The sequence below is a fragment of the Triticum dicoccoides genome, chromosome 7B, assembly GCF_002162155.2.
Source record: "Triticum dicoccoides isolate Atlit2015 ecotype Zavitan chromosome 7B, WEW_v2.0, whole genome shotgun sequence".
Lineage (NCBI taxonomy): Eukaryota > Viridiplantae > Streptophyta > Magnoliopsida > Poales > Poaceae > Triticum > Triticum dicoccoides.
In genome coordinates, this window is record NC_041393.1 from 734,211,502 (window position 1) to 734,224,481 (window position 12,980).

The following is a 12,980-nucleotide window of genomic DNA, read 5'->3' on the forward strand; positions in this document are numbered from 1 at the left end:
GGCCTTGGCCCAGGCGGCGGGGCGCTGCAGTTATTTTTTTTAAATAACCGCACAGAAAAACGAATAAAATAAAATCTAAACGAACTCCAAAATTTACAAAGTAAATTTTCCCCGACTCCTAAAAATGAGTCGAACAAAATGAACTTTTACTCGGGGCCTAAAATGAAAATTTGAAAACACGCATTTTTTCCCTAAGGCAAATAAACTCCGAGAAAAATCCAGAATTGATTTATTTATTAAATCTTCATGTTTTTCCTAATGTTTGGGAAAGTCATATTATTCCCTCTCATATTTTTGATACTGGGAAAATATTTGAAGATGAAATAAATAAAATCAAATGATCCTCTTTTTTTCATAATTCGAGGAAACTCAAATATGAAAATTTCGAAATCTCCAACTCTCTCCGAGGGTCCTTGAGTTGCGTGAAATTTCTAGGATCGGCAAAATGCAAGAAAACATGTAATGCATGATGATTTAATGTATAACATTCCAAACTGAAAATTTGGGATGTTACAAACCTACCCCCCTTAAGATGAATCTCGCCCTCGAGATTCGGGTTGGCTAGAAAATAGGTGAGGGTGATCCTTGAGCAAATCTTCTTCTCTCTCCCAGGTGGCTTCATCCTCGGTGTGGTGGCTCCACTGAACCTTGCAAAACTTGATAACCTTGCTGCGAGTAACCCTGCTAGCGTGTTCAAGAATTCTGATGAGTTTTTCCTCATATGTTAAATCCTCCTTCAACTGAATTGCTTCAAGTGGCATTGTATCTCTTAGCGGTACCTCCGCCATTTCAGCGTGACACTTCTTCAGCTGAGAAACATGGAATATATCATGAACTCCTGACAGTCCTTCTGGTAATTCCAACTTATAAGCGACTTCTCCCATGCGCTGCAAGATCCTGTACGGTCCAACGAAACGTGGTGCTAATTTTCCTTTAACTCCAAAATGCTTAACTCCTTGAAGTGGGGATACTCTGAGATAAACTCTGTCTCCAACTTCATATTCTATCGCCTTGCGTTTTGAATCCGCATAGCTTTTCTGTCTGGACTGGGCTACCTTGAGCCTATTGCGAATCAACTTAACTTTCTGTTCAGACTCCTTAATCAAATCTGGTCCAAACAACTGACGGTCTCCAACTTCGTCCCATGATAACGGTGTCCTGCACCTCCTTCCGTATAAAGCTTCGAAAGGTGCCATCTTCAAGCTGGTTTGGTAACTGTTGTTATAAGAAAACTCTGCATACGGCAAGTTATCATCCCAACTAGATCCATAATCTAATGCACAAGCTCTCAGCATATCCTCCAAAATCTGATTGACTCTCTCAGTCTGTCCATCTGTCTGTGGGTGGAAAGCTGTACTGAATTCCAGCCTGGTTCCCAATGTTTCATGCAACTGATTCCAAAACTTTGAGGTAAATTGGGTTCCTCTATCTGATACGATACTCCTCGGAACTCCGTGCAAACACACAATTCTGGTCATGTATATCTTTGCCAACTTAGCACTGCTATAGGTAGTCTTGACTAGAATGAAATGAGCTACCTTCGTCAAGCGGTCGACTATAACCCAAATCGAGTCATAGCCTGAACGAGTCTTTGGCAAACCTGTGATGAAATCCACGCCCAGTTTATCCCACTTCCATTCGGGTATCGGCAATGGTTGCAACAATCCTGCTGGCTTCTGATGTTCTGCCTTCACCCTCTGACCTACATCACAAACTGCTACATACTCCACAATATCCTTCTTCATTCCGGTCCACCAGAACGTTTCCTTCAAATCCAAATACATCTTGGTATTTCCTGGGTGAATCGAATAGGGCGAATCATGTGCCTCTTGCAGAATCAACTTCCTGATCTCCGGGTCATTTGGCACGTAAACACGGTCCTCAAACCATAGGGTATCGTGCTCATCCTCACGAAATCCCTTTGCTTTTCCTTTGATCATTTTCTCCTTTATATCCGCGATCTCCTTGTCATTTTTCTGAGCTTCCCTAATTTTATCCATCAAGGTAGACTGAACCTCCAATGCTGCTACATAGCCTCTCGGAACTATTTCTAAACATAGCTCACGAAGATCTTCTGCTAGCTCCTTTGGTATTTCTCCATTCAATAGCGTATTGACATGGCTCTTGCGGCTCAATGCGTCAGCTACTACATTAGCCTTTCCGGGATGGTAATGCAATCTCATATCATAGTCCTTGATGAGTTCCAACCATCTCCTTTGTCTAAGGTTTAACTCTTTCTGCGTGAAAATGTACTTCAAACTCTTGTGATCCGTGTACACCTCACAATGATTTCCAATGAGGAAATGCCTCCATGTCTTTAATGCATGCACAACGGCTGCTAACTGCAAATCATGCGTGGCATAATTTAATTCATGAGGTTTTAGTTGTCGTGAAGCATACGAAACAACTCTTCCTTCCTGCATAAGCACTGCTCCAAGTCCTCGACGTGAAGCGTCGCAATACACCTCATAATCCTTGGTCTGATCTGGCAAAATTAACACTGGTGAGGTAACCAATCTTTTCTTCAACTCCTGAAAACTTGCCTCACAATCCTCAGTCCATATGAACTTGGTATCCTTTTTCAGCAACTCCGTCATAGGCTTTGCAATCCTTGAGAAATTTTCAATGAATCTCCGGTAGTATCCTGCGAGTCCAAGGAAACTCCGGATTTCTCCAACGGTGGTTGGTGCTTCCCAGTTTGTCACAGCGACTACCTTAGTGGGGTCTACTGCGATACCTTCTCCGGATATAATGTGTCCGAGAAATCCAACTTCCTTTAACCAAAACTCACATTTGCTGAACTTGGCATATAACTGATGTTCCCTTAGTTTCTCCAAAACCAATCGCAAATGTTCCTTATGTTCCTCTTCATTCTTCGAGTGAATCAAAATATCATCAATGAACACCACGACGAACTTATCCAAAAACTCCATAAACACTTTGTTCATCGGGTTCATGAAATAGGCAGGTGCGTTAGTCAGTCCAATGACATAACGGTATACTCATACAGTCCATATCTTGTGGTGAACGCTGTCTTAGGTATGTCCTGCTCTCGAATCTTCAGCTGATGGTACCCTGATCGAAAAACGATCTTGGAAAACACTTTAGCTCCTTGCAAACGATCAAACAGATCATTTATCATTGGTAGTGGGTACTTGTTCTTGATTGTTACTTCATTCAATCCACGATAATCAACAACCATCCTTAACGATCCATCCTTCTTCTCTACTAAAAGTACGGGTGATCCCCAAGGCGAAGAACTTGGGCGTATATAACCTTTGTCCAATAGCTCCTTAATCTGCTTCTTGATTTCTGCCAAATCCTGTGCGGGCATCCTGTATGGTCGCTTCGATATTGGGCCTGTACCTGGCAAAAGCTCAATCAAAAACTCTATGTCTCTATCCGGTGGCATTCCTGGCAATTCATCCGGAAATACCTCAGGGTAATCCTTCACCACTGGCACCTCTTCTTGCACAACTCCTGATAAGGAATTTACTTGATTCCTATTTGGTCCATGTCGTGATACATACTTAATCCTTCTTCCTTCTGGCGTTGTGAGAAAAATCGTCTTACTTGCGCAATCGATGTTTCCTCCATACATCGACAGCCAATCCATACCGAGAATCACATCCAATCATTGGGATTCCAGAATGATCAAATCCTTCGGGAATACATGCCTTCCTATACCTAATGGCTCTTGAAAACATCCTTGTCTGGCCATATACTCCGCTCCTGGTGAGCTTACTAGCATAGGGGTTTTAAGAATCTGAGTAGGCAGACTATACTTCTCTACAAATCCCCTTGATATGTATGAATGCGATGCACCAGTATCAAAGAGAACAAGTGCAGTAAATGACTTAACCAAAAACTTACCGATTACTGCATCGGGCTGATTTTCAACCTCCTCCACATCAATGTGGTTCACCTGTCCCCTATTGAAAGGGTTTGGCTTCTTTCCAGAGCTTCTGTTTCCACCTTGGCCTTCGGGACAGTCCTTTGCATAATGTCCGGTCTTGGAACACTTGTAACAGGTGACATGGCTCAGGTCTTTCTTGGTTGGGGTTGATGGTGTGGTCTGGTTCTGGCCGTTGCTTCCTCCATTCCCATTACCATTCTTGTGGCCATTATGGTTGTGCGAACTACCTCCTCCATGGGTATGCTGAAACTGAACTCCCTGTTTAGGGGTATAACGGGGCTTCTGCTGGGCTCCAGAGTTATACTTCCCCTGCCCATACTTCCTCTTGCGATTCTCAATCTGCTGTTGCTTTCCTTCAATCATGAGGGCGCGGTCTACCAACTCCTGGTAGTTATTGAATCTTGCTACCATCAACTGCAGGCTTAACTCGTCATTCAGTCCTTCCAGAAACTTCTCCTGCTTAGTTGAGTATGTAGCAACGTCATCTGGGGCATAACGTGCTAACTTACTAAAATCATCCACATACTGGCCAACAGTCCTTCCTCCTTGGCGTAAGTTGCAAAACTCACGCTTCTTCATGGCCATAGCTCCTGCTGAGACATGGGCAGTGCGGAAAGCTTGCTGAAACTGATCCCACGTGACAGTGTCTACAGGGTAAGTGGCTGTGAAATTCTCCCACCATGCTGCTGCGGGTTCGTCAAGCTGATGTGCAGCAAACTTCACCTTCTCACCATCTGTGCACCCTGCAGTGGTCAACTCTCTTCCTATCTTGCGGAGCCAATCATCTGCTACAATCGGCTCGGTGCTACTAGAATACACCGGCGGTTGCAGCCTAAGGAAACGAGTCAAGTGATCCGCAGGTGGTGGTGGTGGTGGGTTGTTGTTGCCTTGGTTCCGTACCAATGTTTGAATCAAAGTGTTCTGCTGTTGAATCAACTGAGTGATCTCTGGCGGGAAAACAAACTCGGGGTCACGTCTCATAGGCATCTGAAGGGTTTAGAAAAGATGAGAAATTAAGAATAGAGTGAGGTCTAATGAAAAAACACTACCCAAATGCTCACGAGACAAAAGCACACAAAATCACTTCATTCATTACAACAAAGGGTTTACAACGGTCTAACTATCGCAAAAGTGCTTGTACTATAATGTTTACATGGAGGGAAATACTACTAATATGTGGGGGTCATCTATTAATTTGAACCAGCGGAAGACTCCATGATGTCGGCTCCAACTTCGTCTTCAAAGTCGGGCTCACTTGGATCCGAATCGGTGTCGTCGATGATGATGTAGTTGCTCGGACAGTCGACGTACTTGTCTTCATTCTTGAGCACTAATTTCTTCTTGAGTTCTTCAATCTCATACTTAAGATCGCTATTGTGCTTTACTACAGCTACGATCTCGTCCATGTAGTCCTTGCGTGTAGACTTTAGTTCTCCTTCAAGTTCGATGATCCTTCCCTTCGCATTCTTCAGCTCTATCATATCATTGCACATCTGGTTCTCCTGGCGTCGAATGTGCTGGTTTAGCTCTTGGATGAAAGCTGCAATGGATCTATCCTTCTTAGTGCTGACTATCTCCCATTTTTCATCTCGGCGTCCACAAATCTGGTAGATGGTGTCCTTGAGGTCTTCTTGATAAATTTCTCCAATGCGTCCCATGGTGATATGAGCTGCCATGCTCTTTCCCAGACTCCAGGTTGGTGCACTGAAAACACTATCTATAGGCTTGGTGATTGGGGCGAATGTCCTTCCCGGAACGTGGGCTTGAATCTTCCAGCACTCCTCTTCAGGCAGAGTAGCGTTAAAAGTCCCTGTGAAGCTTGGTAGTCCAATGTTCAGGTACTTGGCGATTTCCCTCAAGTGGAATCCAAAAGGTGTACCTTCATCTGGTTGAGCGTACTTGATCCTTGCGTCTGTCATCCTAAAAGAGTAGAAAAGATGAGGAGTTAGAAGATGAGAAGAGACTAGTGATACAGTCAGCATGTGCTCTGATACCATCTCTGTAGCGACCCGACCTCAGATGGTCAAGTCTCTGCGCTCAGGTGTCATCCCTGGATCAGTAATGCTGACACCACACAGTACTTCGAAGGATTTATAACAGAGTAGCAATCACACACTTATTACATCGATGTCCCAAAAGAGGGCTTATTACAATAGTCATGGCTTAAGGCCATTTAATAATGATAACAGCGGAAGACTTGGAAGATAAGTGAGTCCATCACTCCAACGGCATCACTGAGTACAGAACCACGACCTAAAAGCACCTTACTCATCGTCCGAAATGTCTGTAACATGAAAGTTGCAGCCCGAAAACGGGTCAGCACATGGAATATGCTGGCAATGTAACACATAGAGAATAACAATGGAGATAGGCTATACTACATGCATATTTGGCTGGTGGTAAAGCTCTACGGTTACAATTTTGCATAAAGCCAGTTTTTCCCTACTACAAAGGAATAATTTATTTAACTATCAGGGTGGTTGTTAAACATTGAGAATGGTTGACAGCATCCTCAATCCCAATTAATATCATTCATTAACAAACGCAACAATATTAAATTTAGGGTAACATGTTGAGATTCACATGATATTCAAGTACTAGATACTAAAGATGTCCATAACCGGGGACACAGCTAATCATGATTAGTTTGTACACTCTGCAGAGGTTTGCGCACTTTTCCCCACAAGACTCGATCGCCTCTGTTTGGTTTCTCGCACTATAAGGTGTTTGAGAAACGGATGACCGAGACATAGTCTTTCAGAAGCGCTAGCACCTTACGATGGGTAGACCGGTACACCTACATCCCCTACATCTGCTAGTCCACCACTATAAGAGTTCGCACGACTTAGTAAACTATGCCAGAGCCCATAATGGCTTGTGGCTGCACACGGAAGTTACTAGCATGAATTATCTTATGATCCCTTTGGGCCTGGGTGGCGGTCCATAGGAAAATCACACGGTAACCCCGGGATTTCCAAAAAAAACAGGCAATCACTGGGTACCCCGGGTGCCTCAATCCCCCCAGATGTGTATTTAAGTTGCCACCTTAGATAAACCGTTAATTAACAAATCTCACATCTGTCATGGATATTCACTCACCCAATCCACGTCTACTAGCATAGCATGGCATAATAAGCAAACGCAGAGTTAACTCCCAAAGGTTTCATAAGTAATACAGGTAATAGGTACTACCTCATCTACTTCCCACCCCACAATTTAATTAGATCCTAATCATGCAATGTTTGAGGGTTGATCTAATGCATAAAAACTGGGTAGTAGAAAAGATATGATCAAGTGTTACTTGCCTTGCTGATGATCCGCAAAACCTAGAGATTCGAAGTAACAAGCGGCGCACTCCGGGTGATCTATCGCAGACAAACAACAAGCATAGAATAAGTACTCATCTAATGCACAGGTAAATATCGAATAAAAGATCTAACCAGAAAGTTCAACTTAAGAACCCTGGTGGCAAAAGAATCGAATCAAATAAAGCAACGGAGGTCAAACGGCGAAAAGAAAACAGCTCGGTTCTGGTAAATTGAAACTAGGTCAAATTTTACAGTAGCAAAACTTTGTGTAAGTTAATTAGTCGGAACGGCGGTTTCGAAACGAAACTCCACGCGCTTGAATCACCTGATTCCGATAAACGAGCGGGAAGATAAACTAGAACAAAGATCGGATCTGAAATCGCGATCAGAAAATAGCGGAATAAATCCGATTAAAAGAAAAACAACGAACGGTTAAACGAACGGACGTTCGTTAACCGGGGATAACCGGTGATCACGTTCGTTAAGACGAACGGTCCGGCAAACGCTCGTTAAACAACAAAACCGTAAATAAAACCGATCTAGGGTTTTAAAAAAAACCGAAACAACGGAAAAGAAAACCGGAACGGTTTTTATAAATAAAACCGAACCGAGGGGGAGGGTGGCGCGGCGCGGCTACCTCGTCGAGGCGGGGCTCCGGCGGGGTGGCGGCTAGGCGACAGGGCGACGGCGATGCGGCGGCGGCGGCGGCGCTGGCAGCGGCGGTGGCGGCGGCTGCGGCGCGGCGGCGGCGGCGATTGGGCTGCGCTGCTGCTGCTTGGGGGCGGCGGCTGTGGGTTGTGGGTAGGAGAGGGGGGGTGCTGGGTATTTAAAGGGGGGGGAAGGGTGCTGCTTGGGGGAGGGGGCAAGGCAAGGGCGGCGGCGGTGGTGGAGTCCGAGCCGGACTCGACTGGGGCGGCGGCGGCGCGCTGCGCGTGGGTGCGAGCGGGAGGCGGGCGGCGCTGGGCTGGCTGGCCAGCTGGGCCTTGGCCCAGGCGGCGGGGCGCTGCAGTTTTTTTTAAATAACCGCACAGAAAAACGAATAAAATAAAATCTAAACGAACTCCAAAATTTACAAAGTAAATTTCCCCGACTCCTAAAAATGAGTCGAACAAAATGAACTTTTACTCGGGGCCTAAAATGCAAATTTTGAAAACACGCATTTTTTCCCTAAGGCAAATAAACTCCGAGAAAAATCTAGAATTGATTTATTTATTAAATCTTCATGTTTTTCCTAATGTTTGGGAAAGTCATATTATTCCCTCTCATGTTTTTGATACTGGGAAAATATTTGAAGATGAAATAAATAAAATCAAATGATCCTCTTTTTTTCATAATTCGAGGAAACTCAAATATGAAAATTTCGAAATCTCCAACTCTCTCCGAGGGTCCTTGAGTTGCGTGAAATTTCTAGGATCGGTAAAATGCAAGAAAACATGTAATGTATGATGATTTAATGTATAACATTCCAAACTGAAAATTTGGGATGTTACAGAACCGTGCCTCATGGGCAAGATGACTGAAACACCGTTCTCCGGTACTATGGAGAGAGCAACAGATTTGTTGGAAATCATACATACAGATGTATGTGGTCCGATGAATGTTGAAGCTCGTGGCGGATATCGTTATTTTCTCACCTTCACAGATGATTTGAGCAGATATGGGTATATCTACTTAATGAAACACAAGTCTGAAACATTTGAAAAGTTCAAAGAATTTCAGAGTGAAGTGGAAAATCATCGTAACAAGAAAATAAAATTCCTACGATCTGATCATGGAGGAGAATATTTGAGTGACGAGTTTGGTTTACATTTGAAACAATGCGGAATAGTTTCGCAACTCACGCCACCCGGAACACCACAATGAAATGGTGTGTCCAAACGTCGTAATCGTACTTTACTAGATACGGTGCGATCTATGATGTCTCTTACTGATTTACCGCTATCATTCTGGGGTTATGCTTTAGAGACGGCCGCATTCACGTTAAATAGGGCACCATCAAAATCCGTTGAGACGACGCCTTATGAACTATGGTTTGGCAAGAAACCAAAGTTGTCGTTTCTTAAAGTTTGGGGCTGCGATGCTTATGTGGAGAAACTTCAACCAGATAAGCTCGAACCTAAATCGGAGAAATGTGTCTTCATAGGATACCCAAAAGAGACAGTTGGGTATATCTTCTATCACAGATCCGAAGGCAATACATTCATTGCTAAGAATGGATCCTTTCTAGAGAAGGAGTTTCTCTCGAAAGAAGTGAGTGGGAAGAAAGTAGAACTTGATGATGTAACTATACCTGCTCCCTTATTGGAAAGTAGTTCATCACAGAAACCGGTTCCTGTGACACCTGCACCAATTAGTGAGGAAGCTAATGATATTGATCATGAAACTTCAGATCAAGTTTCTACTGAACTTCGAAGGTCTACCAGAGTAAGATCCGCACCAGAGTGGTACGGTAATCCTATTCTGGAAGTCATGTTACTTGACTATGACGAACCTACAAACTATGAGGAAGCGATGATGAGCCCAGATTCCGCCAAATGGCTAGAGGCCATGAAATCTGAGATGGGATCCATGTATGAAAACAAAGTATGGACTTTGGTTGACTTGCCCGATGATCGGCAAGCCATTGAGAATAAATGGATTTTTAAGAAGAAGACTGACGCTGATGGTAATGTAACTGTCTATAAAGCTCGACTTGTTGCGAAAGGTTTTTGACAAGTTCAAGGGGTTGACTACGATGAGACTTTCTCACCTGTAGCGATGCTTAAGTCTGTCCGAATCATGTTAGCTATTGCTGCATTTCATGATTATGAAATTTGGCAAATGGATGTCAAAACCGCATTCTTGAATGGATTTCTGGAAGAAGAGTTGTATATGATGCAGCCAGAAGGTTTTGTTGATCCAAAAGGTGCTAACAAAGTGTGCAAACTCCAGCGATCCATTTATGGAATGGTGCAAGCATCTCGGAGTTGGAATAAACGCTTTGATAGTGTGATCAAAGCATATGGTTTTATACAGACTTTTGGAGAAGCCTGTATTTACAAGAAAGTGAGTGGGAGCTCTGTAGCATTTCTAGTATTATATGTAGATGACATATTATTAATTGGAAATGATATAGAATTTCTGGATAGCATAAAAGGATACTTGAATAAAAGTTTTTCAATGAAAGACCTCGGTGAAGCTGCTTACATATTGGGCATCAAGATTTATAGAGATAGATCAAGACGCTTAATAGGACTTTCACAAAGCACATACCTTGATAAAATTTTGAAAAAGTTCAAAATGGATCAGGCAAAGAAAGGGTTCTTGCCCGTGTTACAAGGTGTGAAGTTGAGTCAGACTCAATGCCCGACCACTACAGAAGATAGAGAGAAAATGAAAGATGTTCCCTATGCTTCAGCCATAGGTTCTATCATGTATGCAATGTTGTGTACCAGACCTGATGTATGCTTGGCAATAAGCTTGGCAGGAAGGTACCAAAGTAATCCAGGAGTGGATCACTGGACAGCGGTCAAGAATATCCTGAAATACCTGAAAAGGACTAAGGATATGTTTCTCGAATATGGAGGTGACAAAGAGCTAGTCGTGAATGGTTACGTCGATGCAAGCTTTGACATTGATCTGGACGATTCTAAATCACAAACCGGATACGTATTTTTATTAATGGTGGAGCCGTAAGTTGGTGCAGTTCTAAACAAAGCGCCGTGGCGGGATCTACATGTGAAGCAGAGTACATAGCTGCTTCAGAAGCAGCAAATGAAGGAGTCTGGATGAAGGAGTTCATTACCGATCTAGGTGTCATACCTAGTGCATCGGGACCAATGAAGATCTTCTGTGACAATACTGGTGCAATTGCCTTGGCAAAGGAATCCAGATTTCACGAGGACCAAGCACATCAAGAGACTCTTCAATTCCATCCGGGACCAAGTCCAAGTGGGAGACATAGAGATTTGCAAGATACATACGGATCTGAATGTTGCAGACCCGTTGACTAAGCCTCTCTCACGAGCAAAACATGATCAGCACCAAGACTCCATGGGTGTTAGAATCATTACTATGTAATCTAGATTATTGACTCTAGTGCAAGTGGGAGACTGAAGGAAATATGCCCTAGAGGCAATAATAAAGTTATTATTTATTTCCTCATATCATGATAAATGTTTATTATTCATGCTAGAATTGTATTAACCGGATACATGATACATGTGTGAATACATAGACAAACATATAGTCACTAGTATGCCTCTACTTGACTAGCTCATTAATCAAAGATGGTTATGTTTCCTAACCATAGACATGTGTTGTCATTTGATTAACGGGATCACATCATTAGGAGAATGATGTGATTGACATGACCCATTCCGTTAGCCTAGCACTTGATCGTTTAGTATATTGCTATTGCTTTCTTCATGACTTATACATGTTCCTGTAACTATGAGATTATGCAACTCCCGTTTACCGGAGGAACACCTTGGGTACTACCAAACGTCACAATGTAACTGGGTGATTATAAAGGAGTACTACAGGTGTCTCCGAAGGTACATGTTGGGTTGGCGTATTTCGAGATTAGGTTTTGTCACTCCAATTGTCGGAGAGGTATCTCTGGGCCCTCTCGGTAATGCACATCACTATAAGCCTTGCAAGCAATGTAGCTAATGAGTTAGTTACGGAGTGATGCATTACGTAATGAGTAAAGAGACTTGCCGGTAATGAGATTGAACTAGGTATTGGATACCGACGATCGAATCTCGGGCAAGTAACATACCGATGACAAAGGGAACAACGTATGTTGTTATGCGGTTTGACCGATAAAGATCTTCGTAGAATATGTAGGAACCAATATGGGCATCCAGGTTCCGCTATTGGTTATTGACCGAGAATAGTTCTAGGTCATGTCTACATAGTTCTCGAACCCGTAGGGTCCGCACGCTTAACATTACAATGACAGTTTTATTATGAGTTTATAAGTTTTGATGTACCGAAGTTTGTTCGGAGTCCCAGATGTGATCACGGACATGACGAGGAGTCTCTAAATGGCCGAGACATAAAGATTGATATATTGGACGACTATATTCAGACACCGGAAGTGTTCCGGACGTTTTCGGAGAAAATCGGAGTGCCGGAGGGTTACCGGAACCCCCCCGGGGAGAGATAATGGGCCACATGGGCCTTGTGGAAAGAGAGAGGGGCGGCCAGGGTGGGTCGCGCGCCCCCTCTCCCTCTGGTCCGAATTGGACTAGGAAGGGGGGGCGGTGCCCCCCCTCTTTCCTTCCCCCTCTCCCCCTTCCTTTCCCCTCCTAGTAGGAGTAGGAAAGGGGAGTCCTACTCCTACTAGGAGGAGGACTCCTCCTCCTTGGCGCGCCCACAAGAGCCGGCCGGCCTCCCCCCTTGCTCCTTTATATACGGGGGCAGGGAGGCACCCCAGAACACACAAGTTGATCTACGGATCGTTCCTTAGCCATGTGCGGTGCCCCCTCCACCATATTCCACCTCGGTCATATCGTCACGGAGTTTAGGCGAAGCCCTGCGCCGGTAGAACATCATCATCGTCACCACGCCGTCGTGCTGATGGAACTCATCCCCGAAGCTTTGCTGGATCGGAGCCCGGGGATCGTCATCGAGCTGAACGTGTGCTGAACTCAGAGGTGCCGTACGTTTGGTACTTGGATCGGTCGGATCGTGAAGACGTACGACTACATCAACCGCGTTGTCATAACGCTTCCGCTTACGGTCTACGAGGGTACATGGACAACACTCTC